Here is a 21,832-nt window from a genome sequence, read left to right as displayed (position 1 = left end):
TCAGTGCCCTTCCTGTGGCTTTGATGCTGGCCATTATCTTCAGGGCCAAGCAGCACAGGTTACTTGGATTTGCCTTTATTTAACTATTTGTGATTGAACCTTCCTTCAGTTTTCATCTGGGGTTTAGCTGATTGAGGCTGGGATTGGCTGGGCTTGGTTTTAGTCTGTGGCTTGGGTCCAAGTCTGCTCCATATTCTCTCATCCGCTATGGTCCAGCAGTTATTGGAGTAAAGGTTCTGAGCCCCACATCAGGCTTCCCAACCTGGGGGTCTGGCAACGGGAGGAGGAATTCCCAGAGAATCAGACTTTGAAGGCTAGCAGGATTTGATTGAAGGACTTCAACAGGACTGCTAATATGTTGGAGGGTCTCTGCAGAGGTGGGGGGTGGCTGTGGCTCACCGCGGGGACAAGGACACTGGCAGCAGAAGTTCTGGGAAGTATTCCTTTGTGGGAACCCTCCCGGAGTCTGCCATTACATCCACTTTTTTAGATTCTTTTCCCATATAGGTCACTACAGAGAATTGAGTACAGTTCCCTGTGCTATACAGTAGATACTTATTAGTTATCTAATAGTTATATTGTTAAATGGAGTGTGTGTGTGTGTGTGTGTGTGAGAGAAACGTTTTCCCAGAGAGGAATTATACTGTCCTTCCTGAGAAGTATTAATACTGTTGGCATGGCTGGTACCCACGACGCCCAACTGTGCAATAAGAATGAAGAAGGGGGCTTCCCGGGTGGCGCAGTGGTTGAGAGTCAGCCTGCTAATGCAGGGGACACAGGTTCGTGCCCCGGTCTGGGAAGATCCCACGTGCTGCGGAGCGGCTGGGCCCATGAGCTATGGCCGCTGAGCCTGCGCTCCGCAACGGGAGAGGCCACAGCAGCGAGAGGCCCGCGTACCGCAAAAAAAAAAAAAAAAAAAAAAAAAAAAAAAAGAATGAAGAAGGGAGCGTGGCACTTTCTGAGAAATTTAGCTTCATGGAGGTAGCCACCTAGTTTATTCACATTCAGAATAATTTTGTTTTGTTTTGGTTGCTTGAGATGAATGGTTGTAAATAGAAGTCTAACTAATGCATAGTTTTGGAAAGGAATGAAATCTCACAATGGTGCAACTGTTGCTAAATAACTTCCTGCGTGTCTGCAAAGTGGCCAGTTTCAGAAGGATTGGGGAGATCTCATCTTGCAACATGTTATAACAAAGAAGGAGGGGTTAAGAAATCACACCTCCTCATTGCTACATGACTGTACTTACAATAACCAAAGATTTTCTGGGATGTCCTTAATTCAGATATTCTTTTTGTTGATCTAAGGTGCATCCTACTTGTCCCATCACAGGTCCCAACTTCCATTCAAAAAGCAGAGTCACCATAGGAATTCGGCAGCAGATCCTGAGCTGTTCTCACCCCCACTCCTCTCTTCTAACCCATTTTGCTTATTTTCATTAACAGAACAGAACATAACACTTTTATGTGCCAATTCTCAGTCTCAGAAGCCCTAATGGTTCTTTTTTATACATTGCAACAAACCCAAACTTCTTTTGCCATCTTTAAAGACTCTGCCCTACTTAGGTAACTTTCCTTTTCCTGCTTCCTGGACACTCATCTTTTGCTCTAGTCAAGTACCTCTGGTCTCTTTTCCTTGCAGTTGCCCTGTTCATTCCCACCTGTTATCCCATTGCTTTCCTTCTGTCAGTCTGTTCCGGCTGCTAGAACAGAATACGATAGACTGGGTGGCTTATTGACAACGGAAATTTATTTCTCACAGTTCTGGAGGCTGGGAAGTCCAAGATCAAGGCAGATTTGGTGTCTGGGGAGAGCCTGCTTCCTGATTCATAGATGTCCTCACATGGTGGAAGGGAAAGGGGGCTCTTTGGGGTCACTTTATAAGGACACTAATCCCGTTCTTGAGGGCTCCACCCTCATGGCCTAATCACCTCCCAAAGGCCTCACCTCCAGATACGGTCATATTGTGGATTAGGTTTCAACATACGAATTTTGGGGGAACACAAACATTCAGTCTATAGCACTTTCTTTGTGTAATGCTTTCCTCCTGGAATGCTTTCCCTCCTTTCCTTGCTTAAAACTAGACTCACTTGTCAAGCCCTAAATCAAGTCTGACATTAAACAAAACAAAGCACAGCATAGAGCTTACCCTCCCAGGGAAGTTTAGGTGCCATTGCATAGGTAAGTCTCTGGGCAGAATCTCATCCATCAAAGACTGCTCTAGCCTCTCTGAGATGGATTGGTGGTTCTCTTTTATGTGTCTACAGTTTTTTGTTGAGCAAGTGCACATCTGTTGGGCAGTATTCAGATTCTTAAAGGATCCTAGATAGGCCCCAACCCCCAAATGTGATCAGTATATTGGATGTACTGGCTTTGGGTGCTCTGCCAGGAGGAAACAACTTTATTCTTTCTTACCACTGCCTTCAAATAAAACCTTGATATAAACTCCATTCCAAGCTCCTGGATGGTGGCTCAGGTTTTTGTTTTTCTGGACGTGGGGGATTAGAGCAGTTTCAGTTATTAAAAATTCTAGCCCAATCAAGACTTCAATCGCATGTCTATTAAAAGATTCTCCTTCCATGTCCTCCCAGAGTCTTGAAGTGGGAAGTGGGGGAGGCAATGTCTGCCTTTTCTTTCTTCCTCTTTCTACCTCTTGCATCTACTTGCTAGATGCTCCAGGGTTAGGTAGCAAGGAGGGGCTAGAAGTTGAGGAACTTTTTTTCTAAATAAACCTAGTTGGTGTTAGTCTGCAAAAACCCTCTGCATAGTCGACATCCAAATACTGACCATTTATCAAATAGGGTGCTTTTGTTGGTTCTTTGGGGACACCCTGTTGGAGACCTCTGAGGTTGAAACATTTCCTGATGTGGGAGAGGTAGTCTCCTGCTGCCCTCTCGTGTCATGCCCTCAACCCTACGCCAGCAGTTCACACTGTGTAACCTTTTTGCCGAGGCAGTCTGGACCCTGGTGGGCAGTGTTCTTAGATGGGGTGCTTTTAAGGAGGCTCTAGCCTGGCTCTCCTCTGCAACATCCATTTAGCCCACAGGTTACCTGGCATGTTGCCTCTCTAAATGCTAGAAGTACAGTGTTCTGTCTTTGCTCTCCATCATAGATAGCTCCAGCTGGCCTCTCCCCTTTGGACTTTACTAGGTGAGAATCAGGCACCAGTCTCTGTGTTCCCCAAATTCCAGGAAACACAGATCAAACCCTCTAGTGATAGGCAGAAAAATGCCCCCCACAGATGTGCCTGCCTTAAGCCCTGGAACCTGTGAATATGTTACCTCACATGACAAACTGTTGCTTTTCTGGAAGCTCCTCCTACACGGTTTGGGAGGGCAGTGGCGTAATTTTCTACACCAGGGGACTAACAATCTTGTTGGCACTCTTTCTTGTATATAAGCTAGTGGTGGATGTCTTGGTGTGTCCAGCACATTATTTAAGCACCCTCACTCCCTCAGTCACAGTGTAGAGGCAGAAAATGTCCCATTTAATATTGTTGGACAAGTTTTGTAAATCTTTGTCCCTTGTTCTGTGTTTCAGTACAAGCACATATAGACCATTTCTAAGCATTTCCATTACTCATTAGCTACCTGAATTCCTCTGCTGGACTAGGACTCCTTGATGGAAATCCTGTTACTGAGTGTCCTCTGCATTTTGATGAACACATCCCTCATGTTGGGCTCTGTATATTTTTGCTCCTTTTTCTGGTCTGAAATTAATTTCTGCAACCAAGTCAGTTCCTTCACTTTCTCATTGTATTTTATGCAAATTGCCAGCAGGACATCATGCCTTATGTCGACGCCTTCCAGAGCATAGGTAGAACTTCAGGTTCAGGTGGGTTGGAGGGGCTCTAAAGATCAGCTCTTTCATTGCTTCTTTCCTCCCACTCCTGAATTTTGAATCATCTCTCCTCACTGTCATCCAGGATAAAGTATGGGATCCAGGGGGGGTCATACTACTTCCTGTGTTTATTCCATTACGGAGATTTTCTTTGAGCTCCTTGAAGGCAAGGACCAAATCTTATTACCATGGCAACACCAGCCCCAACTCAGATCCTGGAGCAAAGCAGGAAGTCAGTGAATGAATGAGTGAATGAACAAATATTATTGGGCCCAAAACTGGCTTCTCTGTGGCTTCTATAACATCTTCCTTGGGACAATTCAGAATGATTTATTAATTCTCTTCTTTGCAGAATGGCCTTTAACTGTATAAAGCTATTTTGTCCTAATTGAGTCTTTTCTTCTCTTATATTTTCAGTCCCCCAAAGGATATTTCTACACATCAGTTACAACCCTTTCTACTTTAGTTTTCTGATAGCCTCTTAAGGAAGGTTCAGTTTTCTGGAATGAATTCAGCATGACGGTGGGCCGGAAGTGATTGCGTAACTATTGCAAAAGGCTGTGGTTTGAATCTTTCCAAAAGTCTTATCTGAGCAGCCCAGATGCAGCAGTGTGCCAATGGTCACAGCTTCTCTGTTTCTCATTGTGTAGTCTGCAGATAGCCCTGCTGAGGGCTGAGGGTTTATATGGAAGGCGTCATGGTGTGTTTTAAGTGTAACAGGATATCAAATGGAATTTTTCATGGTGTCTTGATATTTCATCTGAAGCCCCAGTGCTGAGAACAAGAAGTGATAATTATCCCTAGATTTCTGAATGGTGTACTAGCGCTGCCATATGCGTGCAGAAATTGTGAAAAGACAGCAAAACTGGTATCAACCTTCCATCACATACTTCCAACTCATGCAGGAGAAAGGGTTTGATTAAAGACTCTCTGGGGTAGTGGACGGTACTGTGGCATTTCCCTTTCTCTTCTTATGAGGTGACCCTTGAGAGAATTGGGGGCTCCAGTGGTACCCTGGGATTGAAATAGAGCAGGGTGGAGAATTCATGGAGAAATGGATGTGTGTCTTTGGAATTTAGGGATATGAATGAGTGGGACCTGGTGCTTGCTTCCTGCCTGATGAGTCTGGAATGCGGGAGGCCGGTCAGAACAAACAGTGATCCCTAAATGAGTGAAGAGGGCAACAGTGAGCATGTCTGTGCTACCAGAATTTCTAGGGGTGAGGACATGCGTCTTCCAGGAGTTACAGTGGAAGATAGCTGGCCTTGAACCAGGAGCATTGCTGGTGGGGTGAAGGGACCCCAGCAATAAGCTGCTCTATGATATATTTCTGAGTAGGAGCTGAGCAGTTTGCAAGAAACTTCTGGGAGAAGTGGGAGAGTGCATTTGCTTTGGAGGGGGCTTTTCAGCTGGCTAGTCCGCACAGTGGGCCTTTGAAAGCCCCACAAATGACCCCACTGGAGAGAGCCAGCAAATGGGCTCCTACCTCAAGACCAGGGTCTGCTGTGTTGTAACAGTACCAGCCATGAAAGAAACACTTGCTTCTTTTCCTCTAATCCCCCTGCCCCATGCTTTGACCCTGGAGAAGCCGGAAGCAGCAGTGTGGGGTGGGGAAGGACAGTGAAGGAGATGGAGGAAGGATAGACAGTACTTCCTTTCCGTGCTGTAGGCTGTAGTCACTATGCCTTAGGTTGGGGTGGAGCTGGGGTATGGTGGTGGGGGACTCTGATTTGAGTATGTGATTGAAGTTTTTTGTTTTTGTTTTTTTTGGCTGTGTTGGGTCTTCGTTTCTATGCGAGGGCTTTCTCTAGTTGTGGCAAGCGGGGGCCACTCTTCATCGCGGTGCGCGGGCCTTTCACTGTCGCTTCCTCTCTTGTTGCGGAGCACAGGCTCCAGACGCACAGGCTCAGTAGTTGTGGCTCACAGGTCTAGTTGCCCTGTGGCATGTGGGACCTTCCCAGACCAGGGCTCGAACCCGTGTCCCCTGCATTGGCAGGCAGATTCTCAACCACTGCACCACCAGGGAAGCCCGTGATTGAAGTTTTAAACAGGACTTTTTAATGAGTTTTTTTTTTGGTCTGTGAAAAGCGGCATGTGGGATCTTAGTTCCCAGACCGGGGATCAAACCCCAGCCAAGCAGTGGAAGTACAGAGTCCTCACCACTGGACTGCCAGGGAATTCCCTAATGAGTTTTAATTCTTGAAAGTAAGTTTAAAAATCTCGGGTAGACCTGAGATACTACCCAGAGGTGGGGAAGGATGATTTGACAGAACATGTTGGGAAGGAGTGATTAGAGAAAAATAAAACTATTATCTGGTGTACACCACCAACTTTAGCCTGTCTGGTAAACTGATTAAATAAACAGTAATTTTAGGAAAATTACAGGAAGGCTGGGCCTGAGGGATAGGTAGGTAACAGACTATTCTCTGGAACCTTGGTATCATGGACTCTTTGTTTTTCTGAAGTTTTTAATATTTCTGTTTAATATTTTAAAAGTTTTTATTTTGAAATGATGTTATAACGACAGAAAAGTCGCAAAAATAGTACAGAGTTCCCAAATACTCATTCCTCAGCTTCTGCTAATGTCAACATCTTATATTGATATAACCATAGTGTAATGAGCAAAACCAGGAAATTAACATTGATACAATACTACTAACTAATCTATAGACATTATCTGAGTTTGCCGGGTTCCCCATGAATGTTCTTTTTCTGTCCAGAATCCAAATTGCGATCCCACATTACATTTACTATCCACAGTCTCCTCCTTAGTCTTTCTTTGTATCATTAAATTTTAAGATTGGAAAAGATATTAAAGGTCCCCTAGATGAATCACCCAGTATATTCTTGAATCCCCTCTATAAAAATCCCTGCTAATCAGTTTTTTTGGTAAGAAGACACCTCTAGTGACAGTCTGTTTTAATGGAGCCCAGCTCTATAAGGAAGTTCATAACTGTGATTCTCTTTCTTAAAGCTTCCACTTATTGATTCTGGTCCTTACCTGGTCCTTGCCTTTAAAATAATCCTTCTATCTGATGGCCTTCAGATATTTGAAGACCATTATATTTCTACTTGCCCTGAAGCCCCATCCCCCATTCCTGCCACCAAATCCTCTCTTCTTTAGGCTGGCCATCTTCAGTTCCATTAACTGTTACTCATATGACATGGTTTTAAGTCATTTCACACATGGATCACTCTATCCCAAACAAGCTCCAGTTGTATATACAGGTGTAGATGTGGGTCTCTCTATTTGTCTATGTGGTGCCTGAACAGAGAAAAATCACGTATCATTCTCCACATTCTGTGTCCTATCTCAGCAGGCCAAGATTACATTAACATTTGGTTCGTTTTTATAAAGATAAGCAGGCAGTAGTTAGACATGCTAATTAAATAGCCATTTTTATTGAACTTCAGTGGGTGATCCAGACTCCTGTGTGAGTTGCTAAGACAAGTTTGGTATCTTTCTCAGAGATATCTTTGGGCATGGAAAGCTGGACAAGGTAAGAATGTTTTCAATACAAATTTGGATTGACAAGTTTCCAATTGAAAATCATGGTGCCTGGCTACAAGTTCCTGGTATATCTTCTCCAAAAAAAGAAAAGGCAATACATTTTCAAAAACTAGAATAAACTTTTAATGTATTGGCAGAATCTGGGAGAACTTTCATTTACTGAACAGCCAGTGGAAATGGATTGAGAAATGCAGTGTGGCCGGAAATAGAGGAAGTATTTTTGTTTAAAAATAATAAGAGGTACAAACTATTATGTATAAAATAAGCTACAAGGATATATTGTATAACATGGGGCATATAGCCAGTATTTTATAACAATTATAAATGGAATATAACCTTAAAAATTGTGAATCACTATACCATACACCTGTAATCATATAATATTGTACATCAACTATACTTCAGTAAAAAAAAAAAAATTAAAAAAAATTCTCAAAGGACTGTTTTTCAGTCTTCTACTGCCCGTACCCTGGTTCAAAATGCAGGGTATGTTTTGACCTTACCTGTACAGTGTGGGTATTGCTGGAGGAGAGGCCTGGAGTATTCCTCTCCTCACAGTTCCCATGGGTATCTCTCTTTCCTCATACTCTCATAGTCTGTAATTTCCAGAGATGAATGGCAGGAAAGCACGAAGGGATTGGGGTTGGTGCATTTCATCTTGGAGATGAGCCCTAGTACGAGTTAAAGCTAGGACACTTTGCATCTGTTCAGAGAGTGAGAGAACCAACAGTGGAGATGCAGTAACACTAGATGAATTTCTGCTTGATCCTGGGAATTGGGCCAAGGAACTGTCAACAGCTTTCTCTCCAGAAGCGGATTTCAGAGTGGAGTTATACTAGCACCTAAGTGATGCGAAGGAGAAAAGCAGTCCCTGACATTCAGGAACTAGCCCTTGGTGTCATTATAAGCTGGCCTGCGCTCAGTTAAGTTTTGATGTGCTCTTGTTGGACATGAGTAGTTTCACAGGACATCAGCATCAGACAGGGCCACTCCATGACCAGGATGTTTCAAAGCCAAAACAAAGAGCACTTGGTAATTATGTCTGAACACAGACAACACATGAACATTGTCCAAGTCACAAAATACCAAGAAGCCTCTGCCAGCTAAAATGAGTAATGGCTGTTTCCTTGTCAATTATACCTTCCACCTTGCTCCATTCTGCCCTCCCTATAAATCAGACTTACTAAGATACACAGTGATAAAATTGTCCTGGCTTTCTGACACTGCCTAATTCGCCACATCACCCAATCAAAGCCCAAATCCAAAAATAAGTTCTTTCTACATCCTTGTACTGAATTGCCCTGTGGTTCCCCATGTCATAATTCTGTCTTACTACTACTGGTAATAAATCCAACTTGTTCAATGCAAAACCGATTGGCCTTTGGTTTGAGGGCGAAGGACAGAGAATGGGATGATACATACTGGGCAAATACCAATTAAGTGTTAATCTCTTTACATACTGGGCAAATACCAATTAAGTGTTAATCTCTTTTCTTTCAAAGATAAGCAAACAATAAAATGAAACAAGACATGGGGTCTAGGGAAAAAACTACTGTTGAATAAAGAAAAAAGAACAGCATCCCTAGACTTGGTTGGGGCCCCTAGCTATACATTTCTATAACTTCCAGTTTTGTACTGTTCATCGTAGAATTCTGAGGAAACTAATATTTATTAGGAAAATTAAAATCCTAATTGGAAGTATTAAGGAGCCAAACTAATACTGTAGAAAATGGAAGTGGTAACATTGAGAGGAAACTTGAGAGGTTTTCCTAGACTGAAGAGAAGGATAATGGGAAAGCACATAGTAGACCTACAGTGATTCAATCCAAGAAGGATTTGTGTTCATAATGAAGAAACAAGAGCGCTTTTAATGGAAGCAGTGCTAGTTACTGCAGACTTGCTTGCTCAAAACGCATTCCAACCCTCTAGTAGTATGTAGAGCCAAGTCCCACTCTTCCCACAGTTGCCTGCAGTTTCGAATATGATTTAGGTTCTTCCAAGATGACGCACTCAAGTGAGACTGGATTTAGAAGTGAGTCATGTGGGAGAGGAGCAGGTAGGCAGGTCAGAGGCATCCAGTTTGCTGGTGCTGATTATGGCAGAGGCAACTCTGCAGGCAGCTTTCCAGTTCGGCGGTCAGCTTCCTGGTGGAGGCAGAGGCGGCAGAGTTTTGGAGCCAGCTGGTGTGGCAACAGCTCTTGTCTTGGCAGGAGCCTCCTGACTCTACACTGCCCTGTGGGGGCTGGAGCAGCGGCTGTACTGGCAGCCCAGTTCTCAGACGTGCATCTGGGAGTCACTCACTGAAGGTCAGTCTAGAGCAGCACCATCCTATAGAAATGTAAGAACACACGTACGTCGTTTAAACTTCTCTAGTAGCTGCAGTTGCAGTCCAAAGAAATAGGTGACATTAATTTTAATAGTATATTTTGTTTAACCCAATATATCAAAAAATAGTATAATTTCCACATGTAGTCAAGATATCACTTTTTTCGTACTGATGCGTATCTTACCTGAGACTAGCCACATTTCAAGCACTCAGCTGTCTGTGGCTCCTGTATTGGACAACACAGGTCTAGAGTCCTTTTTATTCCATTTTCCTGCCAATTTAGTAAATAATTTAATACCTTGTAATAAATTTCTCTCTGCTTAAACTTGTGGGTTGTGTTTTCCACAGTTGAACACTGGCTGTTATAGAAGCAATACCAGATAAATAAACATAAAAAGGACTCAATCTGTACCAGCAAAATGAATGAAAAGAAAACCATACTTAGACACACTGGTACAAATTCTTTGAACTGCGAAGATGAAAGAACCTCAGATGTATCCAGACAGCCTCCCTTGTCCCCTTGTAAATCTATTAAAGAAAAATATACAGATTGGCCTTAGCCTTCTTTCCTGCAAAGAAAAATGGCAGAAGGAAATGGAATGATGACTATACATTTGGGGGATAGAAGGTATAGCTTGAGAATTTTATACTCAGCCAAGTTGTTTTTCAGGTGTAAACATAGCAGAATGACAGATGTGTAAGGGCTCATGAAACATACCACGCATAGAGCTCTCTTGAAAAAGTTATTCGCTGATGTTTTCTTTTCCATATCAACCTTCTCCTGTTTTGCTTCTGCCTCTTTTAGTTTCATAATTTCTTGTTCTTTTTTTTTTTCCTGGCTACTTAAAAATTAAAAAAATTACTTTTCTTGAGGATACTAAAATACATTTATTTAAAAAAATTTAAAGTGTGTCATTTTAATTTTCTTTTAACAGCGATTTCATCCATTGATTGTAATGGAGTTGGTGTTCTTTCTTAACATTACTTTTCTTCCTGTGTTTTGGATTTCGGTTTGCAGGCCCTTCTTGAAAGGAAGATTTTATATCTTTATTATTCTCTCTGCCTATTTTCTCTCTCTGATCCCCTGCACCCCGACTCTTGTGGTTTTGAGGTTTGTCTCCACCTGGTCCGTGGGGTCCCCAGGTCTTATATTGGCTGCTTGGTGCTCCTGCTCCACAATGATGTTGGGGATGTCACAGATACAGTCACTGAGCCCATAGACAGCTTGGCTGGCAGCCAAGTGGAAAGGCTGAAGTGTGCCCTCCTAAGCTTGCAGCATCACAGATGCCGTGGTCAAGGTCGCAGGCAGCCGCTGCTTTCAGTTTCCTTTCTTGAGTTGGGGAGCCTCACTACAGGCCCTGGTCTCAGGCCAGGAGCCTGGCCTCCCAAGGGGTATTCCTATTCCTGTCGCTAGGGGCGATAGTCAGCCTGTATGCTCTGGGCGGGCCCAATTGTTTGTTTCCATCCAGAGTTTATTCTAGTGGTTGCCGCATCCATGCTCACTGTTTGGTGCCTGTGTTGTGCTAGTTATTAATATTATCAGTATCAACCTGACCTGTTAACCCCACAGAAGCTGAGTTTCTGGCCACCTCAGATTGCTTCTTGACCTGGAGCCCAGGAGGCCTGTAGCTTTCACTGCTACATCTAATGCTTTGTATTTCTGTTCCAGTTCTGGGCATTTGTTCATTTTGTTTTTTAAACAAATGTAAAATTTAAAGTTAAAAAAATAAATAAAAATTGAGGTATAATTGACACACAACATTATACAGTTGACCCTTGAACAACTCAGGGGTTAGGGGCGCTGACACTCTGCACAGTTAAAATTCTAAAAATCTGTGTATAACTTACCATCGGCCCTCGGTATCTGTGATTCCTCTACATCCTCAGTTTCCTGTATCCACGGTTCAGCATTGGCAGGTTCAACCAACTGTGGACGGTATAGTACTGTAGCATTTACTATTGAGAAAAAAATCTGTGTACAAGTGGACCCATGTAGTTCAAATCCATGTTCAAGGGTCAACTGTGTTAGTTTCAGGTGTTCAACATAATGATTTGATATTTGTGTATGTTGCCAAATGACCACCACAATGTCTAGTTAACATGGCTGTGACTCTTATTTTCTTCTGTATTTTATTTATTAAAAAAATATTTATTTATTTATTTGGCTGCACTGGGTCTTAGTCGCGACACGTGGAATCTAGTTCCCCGACCAGGGATCGAACCTGGGCCCCTTGCATTGGGAGTGTGAAGTCTTAGTCACTGGACCACCAGGGAAGTCCTCTTTTGTATTTTATCTATCAATAAAGGAGCAGAAGAGAGGACCTCAAGATATATACTTACAATGTCATCTTGGCAAGAAGTTTCTTAAAGATGTGGTCTAGATGACCAAGACATATATCAAAGTGAAAGTCATAGTATTAAAGTATTGCAGTATTTTAGTTTTAAAGAGTTGGTGGAGAGTGCCAAAATTTACCAAATAAAGTCTAATTAATTGACTAATTGTAGACACAAAACAGAATGTGTTAACATTCTTTAAACTGAATATATATAATTTAAAAATAATAATTTTCCTAAAATATAGTGTTATTATAATATGTGATATAATAGTGGAGGTGAGTGAAAGGTAATAAATGCTATAAAATTAATAGACATTGTAAACAAACACACATTCATTTAGAAATGGGAAAAAAAGAAGAAACAATTTAAATATTTCATAGTTTAAAGTAGAGATTAAAAACTACAACTATAGACGATTTAGAAAATATGGGAAATGAGAACATCATAAGGAATGAGGCCAAAATTGTGTTCAGCAAATTGATATTCTTAAGGGAGTTCATTATTCAACAAGCAAGCATTCAACCTAAGAAACACAAACTGAACCAACTTAAGGAAAGCAGTGGTAAGAATGAAATATTAAGTAAACTATTAACAGAAATCTCTGACTTAGAAAACAGAAAAACTGTAGAATTAATACATTAATTTAAGAGCCAGTTCACTGAAAAACCAATATCTTTGTCAAGAAAACCTTGGGAAAATAGAGATGGAAAGAGAAAAAAAATTTTTAAAGAGAAATAAGATAAAATTATAGGCATAGAAGTGGTTAAACTTTTATATTAAAAAGTTCTCTTCTGTAAGAAGAATTACTGAAGTTTATAGGAATGGAACAATAGGAAGGCTGGGACTTGTTTTAAAATACAGTGCTTCGGGCTTCCCTGGTGGCGCAGTGGTTGAGAGTCCGCCTGCCGATGCCGGGGACATGGGTTCGTGCCCCGGTCTGGGAAGATCCCACATGCTGCGGAGGGGCTGGGCCCGTGAGCCATGACCGCTGAGCCTGCGAGTCCGGAGCCTGTGCTCCGCAACGGGAGAGGCCACAACAGTGAGCGGCCCGCGTATGGAAAAACAAAACAAAAAAAATTTACAGTGCTTCTTGGCTATGAGATGAGTAAGGTCTGAGGATCTAATGAATAACATGGTGGCTATGGTTGTTAATACTGTATTGTGTTATTGAAATTTGCTAAGATTTTAGATCTTAAATGTTCTCACCAAGAAAAAAAAAGATAAATATGTGATAAAATGGATGTGTTAATTAACAAGATCGGGGGAATCCTTTCACAATGTGTACGCCTATCAAACTATCATTATGTATACTTTAGATATCTTACATTTTTATTTGTTAATTATGCCTCAGTAAAGCTGAAAAAAATATAGGGCTCCATTTATAAAAGGTGATTGAGGAATAAGTACTTTGATTGAGGAATAAGTACTTTGCAACTAGGCTTTCTGATGTACCAGACAAATGGAAAGAGAAGACAGCCACACCAGAGACCAAAAAGGGAGGTGGGAGTGGGGAAATCAACTTTTAAGATTCGTCACATTTGTCAGTGGCAATTTAAAAAATATCTCTCTGTGCCCGCCACCCTGCTTTGAGGGCTAAAGCTGCAACTGGAACATTTAACATGAACATTTAGTGTTAAATTTGACATTTAACATTCAGACGAACAGTGAGGCCATCTTGTGGCCACTTAGAGAAGTTTCCGCTTTCCGACACCCAGTGCTGTTTGCGTTCCTACACTTGCACCCCCTCATGCTGAGGTGGGACCTTGAAACTGAGGCTGCTGCACAGTGGTGAGGACTTTTGGTATCTCCTCAACGAAATCTTGTGGAATGAGTCCAAGATTCAACTGTCAAATTTAAATTCCATCGTTTGTGGGCTGGTGCGTGTTGTAGGATTTCATGCTATGTGGTTAATATGTATGCACATGTCCTGTCACCTGTTTACAGCTAGATTCATCTGTCAATCATCCTGTTGAAATGGAAAGTTCCTAAAACAATAAAGTTCTGCTGGAAACATATAACAACGGGGTACCGTAAACAGAAGCAGGGCCAGGTTGGAAGGACAGCACAGAGAAACACATTTCTGGACTTCCCTAGTCCCAGTCCTTTGTGAATTATTTGTAAACGATATTGCCAGTTCTCAGAAAACATATTAACCCCTGTGTGGGTGAAAGAAATATTATTACGATGTAAAGAACAGGTGGGTCATGTTTTCTAAAAATGTCTCTTTCCCTGGACAAAGGCCTACTAGAATTCTGACTTGAGTTGTAAGAAGCAAATTCATCTTTGCTTAGCAAAGATTTGCAAATACTTGGAACAATCACTTTGATGATTTTATCTCTCTGTGTTGTGAATTCACAACTCTTCCTTGACTCTACATTACGAATAACTCTTTGTTATTTATAAATGTAATCCCTTTTCAACCATCCTTAAGTATGAGAGATGTAATTTCCCTTTCCAATTCTCAAGTACTTTTATTTTCCTGTTTCTTTTTTTCCCTCTGAAAGAGGATGTAAAATTTCTTTATAAATTAGAGAAACAAAAAACACAAAGCAAATTTTGAGGGAAAAGTGTTTTTCCCTCCTTTGAATCACTTAAGCTCTTTTGGGCTATCTTTGTGAGTTGGAATACCAGATACTGCCTTGAATAAACTGTGTGAATTATGAAACGAATGCAGATCTGTTCTCTGGCTACTTTGAGCTTGTGCAGGGAGATCAAAGGAACCAGAAGAAAAAAACAAAGACCAAAGAGAATTGGAATGCTCAGTGAATCTCTTTCTGAAGAATATACTGCAAACTTTAGAAAGCTTCCCTGTGATATTAACAGCCTATGCTTGTCCAGTGATTTCCAGTTTCTAAAGTACTTTTATGTCCATTAGCTCAGGACTACCCTAACTAGAAGGGCAGTACAGGCATTATTGTTTTCTTGTTACAAAGGAAAGCACATACTTGAAGAGACTGAGTGCATAGCATGGGGCTGCTCACCTTGTGATCATGGGAACCGGTATTTGAACCTGAATCTGCTGTCTCCAAACTTAGCCTCTTTCTGCCTCATCACAAATTCCACTGGCTTTGGTTACCCTGGAAAGGGTAGTCTGTGTTCATACACATTCTGCTAGTAGATCGTGCATTCCTGGGTCTCCTGCAGCCCCACACCCTGCATCTGCATACGGCAAATGGTTTCCATGGAAGAGCTCCAGACGGGGAAATATTTTGGAATCAGTCTGAGTTAAATACCAGACCCTATTTGTAATTTCTGCTTAGGCCTAAGCACTTAAAGGATTCCAAAGGGCAACAGTTGTGAGTCCATTTGGCATCCCTTCTTGGGGTAGTGGAGAAGGGGATGGCAAGTCAAAGGAGGTTAGAATTATCCAGTCCCAGCTGAGCCCAGCTGCCAGGGCCTAAGCCGAACTGATGGAAGAAAATCCAGCAGAGTTCTGAATCAGATTTCAGTGGTTCCATCTCGAATAGGATTTTCTCATGGGTCTGGCAAGAGCCACACTGGATTTTAAGTGAAATTAAGCTGTGGACTCTGGGGGATAACACAGGAAATTACAAGTGAGAGCTGCTTGTCTCAATAGCCACATCTTGTCAAGAGGCCCCATCCAGGGCCTCTGTTATTCGAGGAACGGGGATGCATTGGAATCCAGTTTTGAGCCCCTGGGGAAAGTTGTTTTAGAGTAGAGTGGAGACTCAGAAGGTTGGTTCTGTTTCTTTACGAGGCATGTGATCTCGAATCAGGCACACAGCTTCTCCAAGCCTCGGTTTGTTAATCTGTAAACAGGAAAGTAATAATACTGGCCTATCAGGTTTTTTGTTTTTGTTTTCTGGTGAAAGGCATTTTATAATCTGTAAAGTGTTCTAGAAATGCAGGGCTTGTTATTATTATTGTCATTACTTACAGGTCATTACTTGCGGGGGAAGGGAATAGAGATGCATAAGAAATAAATGGAGTTTTGAAGAGAAGAAAAGGAACAGCGGTAATATAATTAAAATCAATTTTTAAGTGTTTACAGGCATCTGGAACCATAGTAAGAGCTATAAAAATAAGCTTCCCGAGATGTAATTGGTAATCCGAGGCCGTTGCATGAAATGGCTCAGAGCTGATGGGGTAGAGGTGGAAGTTAGGGGAGGAATGAGGTGTAACATCAATGCAGCACCTATGATGTGTGAGGCATTTTTGAAGATGCCATTATCTCCTTAAGCCTCCTTACGAAGTATGTACCAACCTCATTTTAGAGAGGAGGAAACGGAGACTCAGAGGCCTTGAGCACTTTGCTCAAGGCCCCATGGCCAGTGAATGAAAGAGCTGGGACTTTGCCTCCCAAGCACATCCTCATGTGCAGACAAATGAACCAGTCAATAGGGTGTAAACTAGGTAATTCACAGGACATGCTCTCAAAAGGGGTGAGGCCCGAGAAACGAGAAGGCAGCCCTGAGAGCTAGGGTGACCAGTGCATCCCGATTTGCCCGTGACTGTCTCCATCTTAGCACTGAAAATGCTGTGTCCCAGCCCCTCACCCTGGGTCCTCCTCAGTCCCACGCAAACTGGGACGGTTGGTCACCCTATAGCTGACAGTTAGGGGATGTGCCCTTGGTGAACATAAGCAATTTCTCGGGATATCAGCATCAGATGGGACTTTCATGGATGTGATGGAACAAGACAAAAACGAGACTACTCTGAAATTATGTCTGAGCAGGAATAAAAACAGACACCTTGCAACTGCAAAAATGACCAAATACCCCCCTCTCCTGGCTAACAAGAGGGACTACTGTTTCTTCTTCAGTGACAACTCTAGGCCTGCTTCTTTCTTCCTGCCTATTAAAGAAAAATTAAGATAATCACTAAATTTACCTACTTTCTCACAGCTCCCAATTCACTTCATTGAGTCCTCCTGCAAATCAGCTAACACAGGCCCGACTCCTAGAGCAAGCCCTTCCTGAACACTCTTTCTTTCTCTTTTTTTTTCTTCTTTTTTTTTTTCTTTTTTTGTCTGCATTGGGTCTTCGTTGCTGCGCGTGGGCTTTCTCTAGCCGCAGAGAGCAGGGTCTACTCTTCGTTGCAGTGCACGGGCTTCTCATTGCGGTGGCTTCTCTTGTGGAGCACGGGCTCTAGGTGCGCGGGCTTGAGTAGTTGCAGCACACGGGCTCAGTAGTTGTGGCTCGTGGGCTCTAGAGCGCAGCCTCAGTAGTTCTGGCGCACGGGCTTAGTTGCTCTGTGGCATGTGGGATATTCCCGGACCAGGGCTCAAACCCGTGTCCCCTGCATTGGCAGGCGGATTCTTAACCACTGCGCCACCAGGGAAGTCCCCCTGATACCCTTTTTCTGAGATGCTTCATGTTTCCTCATGATGTCAGGTGGCCTCATAGCAGGGTGCAGCACCAACTCTATTTGACCTCAGGTATGTTCCTGGATGGTCTTTGATTGGAGGACATTGACAGGACTTATACAAGGTCAGTGTATTAAGGGGGGCCACGTTTCACTTGTGGTATTGTAATTCTCTCTCTCTGGGCCATCTCTACAGCTAGACCAGATGTTTTTCAAAGCAGAATCACTTACTAAAGATGGTAACTAGCATGTATGGAGGACTTCCACTTGCCAGGCACCATGCTAGGCTCTCTCCAAGAACTGACCCATTTAAGCCTCGCCAACACTTTCTGAAGCAGGTGCTATAATTTTCATTTCACAGATGCTGAAGAGGAGGCTGAATGAAACTATGTCCATTGCCCGGAGTTAGTAAGTGGCAGAGCCAAGATTCAGAACCATTGAGTTTGACTCTAGAGCCCTGCTGGCACCCACAGAACATTCAGCGTTTGGGGAATAGATCAATAACCAACTTCTCTTCAGTCAGAGGTCTTGGCATCATAATAATACGAAGGTTTCCTGCTCTGAGCCATGCACTGTTTTGAACACTTTCCATGTGTTAACTTACTTGACCCTTACAACAACGCCATAGTTGGTACCTCCATTTTACAGTTAAGGATGAGGCTCCCAGAGGTATACAATACATTTATATAGAGTTTAGAGTGAACAAGATCTTTTCACATTTGCATTTTCTAAGCCCTGTGAAGTACTGAATTTCATTAATCTAAGATGCTAGTTGTCATAAGATGCACCATTATTTTATGTGCCACTGAGAAAAAAAAGCTGCCAGTTAAAATTTGTAAGATGTCCTCGAATGTACCCAGTTTTTGGAGATGCTAAAATGCAAGGAAAAAGACATTTTAGAATTGATGAAATGGAGTAGGTATTTTTATCCCCATTGTTTAGATGCAGAACCTGGGGCTCAGAAATGAGTATATTTCTCAAGATCATAAAAGTAGCAAGAAAGGGACTTGAATCCAGGTCCACAAAATATGCTCTTTCTTCCGTGCTATTCTAAACATTATGGGAGTCTTTGACCCCTGAGTTTAAAGGAGGGCTGAAGGAGTGTGTCTGACTCTACGCCGTCCCTGAGTCAAAAGACTTTTTGGGCCAGGGAACACTTTCTGTGAAGTTTATATCACATTTTGTGGGTGGCCCTGTCTGCATCTAGATGCAGGGTGAGCTCTTCTTCTTTGCTTTTTAACTTGGCTAAGACTTTAGGTTCCTGTGGGTCCTTTGGCCAAAGAGATTGCATGAATGAGCTCACCATGCCTGGTGATGCTTCTCTTTTCCAAGCCCCAGAGATTCTCTGTAGAACTCTCTCTATCTCTCTCCCTGGGCTTCCCCAGTTGTGGTTTAGGTCTGGGACTGTCAACTTGCTTTAAGTTATCATGGGTCAGAGATCTCGCAAGGAGTCTAACTCCATATTTGATGCTCCACTTTTGACAGCTCTTAAGACTCACCTCTTCTTCTCCCTCTCTGCCCCACATCTGAGCAAGCTGATAAGAAAGCCACAGTGGTCTCTCCTTTGGTCTTGGTGGGAGATTTAAAGGATGTTAGCCCCTGCCAGCATGTGGGTACCCTCACTCTGACCCTACACTCTGTCTATACCCTATAACCCTACCCAGCTTCCTTTCTTTGTGTTCCCAAGGCATTTTGGGCCTGACTGGGAGGTCTGCCCTGATCTCCCCAGAAAAGCCTCAATTATATACATCATAGCCTTTTCATAGCCTTCTGGTATATGTGTGACATTCTCCGTCTTGACATCCAAACTAAATTTTGAGTGGGGGTCCCTCCCGCTTCTGTAGAGAGGCTGCAACAGACCCCTCAGAACAACTCAGCAGAGCCACGTCATCTAAAACCTATTTAATTTTTTTTTTTTTTTTTTTTTGCGGTACGCGGGCCTCTCACTGTTGTGGCCTCTCCCATTGTGGAGCACAGGCTCCGGACGCGCAGGCTCAGCGGCCATGGCTCACGGGCCCAGCCACTCCGCGGAATGTGGGATCTTCCCGGACCGGGGCACGAACCCGTGTCCCCTGCATGGGCAGGTGGACTCTCAACCACTGCGCCACCAGGGAAGCCCTAAAACCTTTTTAAATTTTTTTTTAACAGAGAAAGATGTTAGTCATTTCTACCTAGATATTTTTAAAATGAAGAGAGGTTATGCTCACCAGCTTCTGTGTTCAATTGAGTCTATCGATGCCTCTCCATGGTAGTTTGCTGAGAGAGCCGGCAGGAAGGGCTATGTGCAGCTCAGCCATCATCTTATGTTGGCCAGTCATGTGAAGATTAAGGCAGGTGATGGAAGATACTCCAGGCTGTCAGCCCAAATAGACAAGGCTAAGGGAATCTGTGGGCTTTAAAAGGTTCTTCTGGAGCAAATGAGAAAGGGAATGGATAAATCAGACAGAAAAATGAAAAAGGAGTGAAAAAGACCAGTGAATTATACAGAGAGAGAGAAAGATTATGAAATTAGAGGAAAAATAAGAAATAAAAAGAATGAAGAATGAAAAGCTAAAACTAATGAATTGCCGGAGAGGCCTGGTACATTAAGAAATGGGAGGAGAGGGCTTCCCTGGTGGCGCAGTGGTTGAGAGTCCGCCTGCCGATGCAGGGGACACGGGTTCGTGCTCTGGTCCGGGAAGATCCCACATGCCGCGGAGCGGCTGGGCCCGTGAGCCATGGCCGCTGAGCCTGCGCGTCCGGAGCCTGTGCTCCGCAGCGGGAGAGGCCACAGCGGTGAGAGGCCCGCATACCGCAAAAAAAAAAAGAAAAGGAAAAAAAAGAAATGGGAGGAGAAATGAAAAAGGAATAATTGGACAAGGAGAAGACAGTAAACAAGATAAACAATAATACAAGAAAATGATGTTCCCATCTTATGTAGGCTTTTAATCAAGAACCACAAAGTTTTACCACATGAGGGTTGAAATACATCCATTTCTCAGAGCGGGTGGAATGAACAGGGTAAGCTAGTTGCTGTTTGGACACAATTCGCAAAGTAATTACAATGTCTAACAATGCTGTTCCCAAGACTGAATCATTAATCACCATTTCCGATGATGCTGAAACCGTAATGAGAAAACCCATACCAATGTTTCCCAGGTCAGTTTCAAGCTCTGTTATTAGATGTATGGAGAGAAATCCATGGTATATTATTTTCCTGATTCTGAGTTGACATTTCAAACAGCACAGTGTGAAAATATAAAGACAGCACCCTTTTAAAGGTCAATAGTGATTTCCATTACAATCCATGATTTATCATTCAGCCCAGAAGATTTATTCCAGGCTGGGATGTAACCCAAGAGTTTGCTCTACACAGGGGGGAAGCAAAGCAGAAAAAAAATTACCTAGTAGTTTTAAGGGCCTTTTCCCCCATGTACTTTTCCCTTTGAGCTCAAAAGGCAGGCACCAGACCAAATCTTCAAACATTTGCATTTGGGACCTTCTCTCTGTTTTGTGATAAATTCTCTCCAACCCCTCCACAAAGATCTGCTCCCAGTAGCCTGAGAGGTCTGGGGAAAATGCCGTTCAGAGTTTCTCCTTTTTGGCATCTTGAAGGAGTATTCTTGAAGAGTGTTAAAGAGTCTCTTCCTCCCTTTCTACCTGCCTTCCTCTATCTGGCTTTCCCAGCAGGAGAACACTGCTTCCAGAGAATTCCTCAGGCCCTTTAGCCATCCAGGAAAAGAATGACTTCAATACAGGGCATCTCGAATATTTAAGAAAGGGCTATCCTAGGTGGCTTCTGCCCACAAAGGCAGGGTTCTTACCTTCGCTGGCAGCTCAGTGGCTGGGAGCATTTTGGATCAAATCAGGTAGCAAACTGGCTCGGAGGCTGTAGAACAAGCCATGAAACCAAAGCTGGATTGACAACAGGTGATAGTATTATTTTGTAAGGTTTTTTCCCTCTTAGTTATATTACCACCCAGTAGTATTGTGGGTCCCAAAACTGATGGAAAATGACTAAATCAACTAGGATGCCTGGGCCTCTTGTTATTTTACTGGCTTGAGAGTGATGCTGTCTGCTATCTCTTCTAACTGTTAACATTGACCTGGTTGACTTAATGCACGTGACCAAATTCAGAATCTTGGCAGAGAGCATCCGAAAACAGGTGTATTTGGAGTCAAGGCTAGTTGGGGGGTGGGAGAAGGGAGACTTCTCTGTTTCCAGTGTCTTCCTCCATGGGAGGGACTGGGAGCCCCATCTGTTTATTGCCCTCTCTGTTTCCTGCCTCTCTCTGCCTGCAGGGGGCAGAGGGCTGCCCCGAGCAGTGAGTGGACCAAGAAGCTGTGCATTGGGGCCATACCCTTCCACCCTTGCTCTTGGGAATTAACTGTCCGCAGGGAACTTGTGTTCTCTTCTGCAATTCTCTACCATAATTTCCCCCATTTTTTTTTTATTGTGGTAAAATGCACAAAACATAAAACTTACCATCTTAAACGTGCAGGTCAGTGATCTGA

General features: G+C 43.0%; 1 long non-coding RNA gene and 1 pseudogene across 1 annotated transcript in view; one reads left to right on the top strand and one right to left on the bottom strand.

Annotated features, from left to right (window-relative positions):
- LOC132433283 (uncharacterized) overlaps positions 1 to 21,832 on the top strand; it is a 123,554-nt gene that overhangs the window by 55,611 nt on the left and 46,111 nt on the right. The window lies entirely within an intron of this gene.
- The window catches only part of LOC132434209 (ribitol-5-phosphate xylosyltransferase 1-like), a 31,989-nt pseudogene that overhangs the window by 1,356 nt on the left and 8,801 nt on the right, over positions 1 to 21,832 (bottom strand).

This window comes from Delphinus delphis, chromosome 11 (genome assembly GCF_949987515.2).
Source record: "Delphinus delphis chromosome 11, mDelDel1.2, whole genome shotgun sequence".
In the NCBI taxonomy this organism is placed as follows: domain Eukaryota; kingdom Metazoa; phylum Chordata; class Mammalia; order Artiodactyla; family Delphinidae; genus Delphinus; species Delphinus delphis.
The sequence above is the reverse complement of the archived record's forward strand: the minus strand, read 5'-3'. Positions and strand labels throughout refer to the sequence as shown.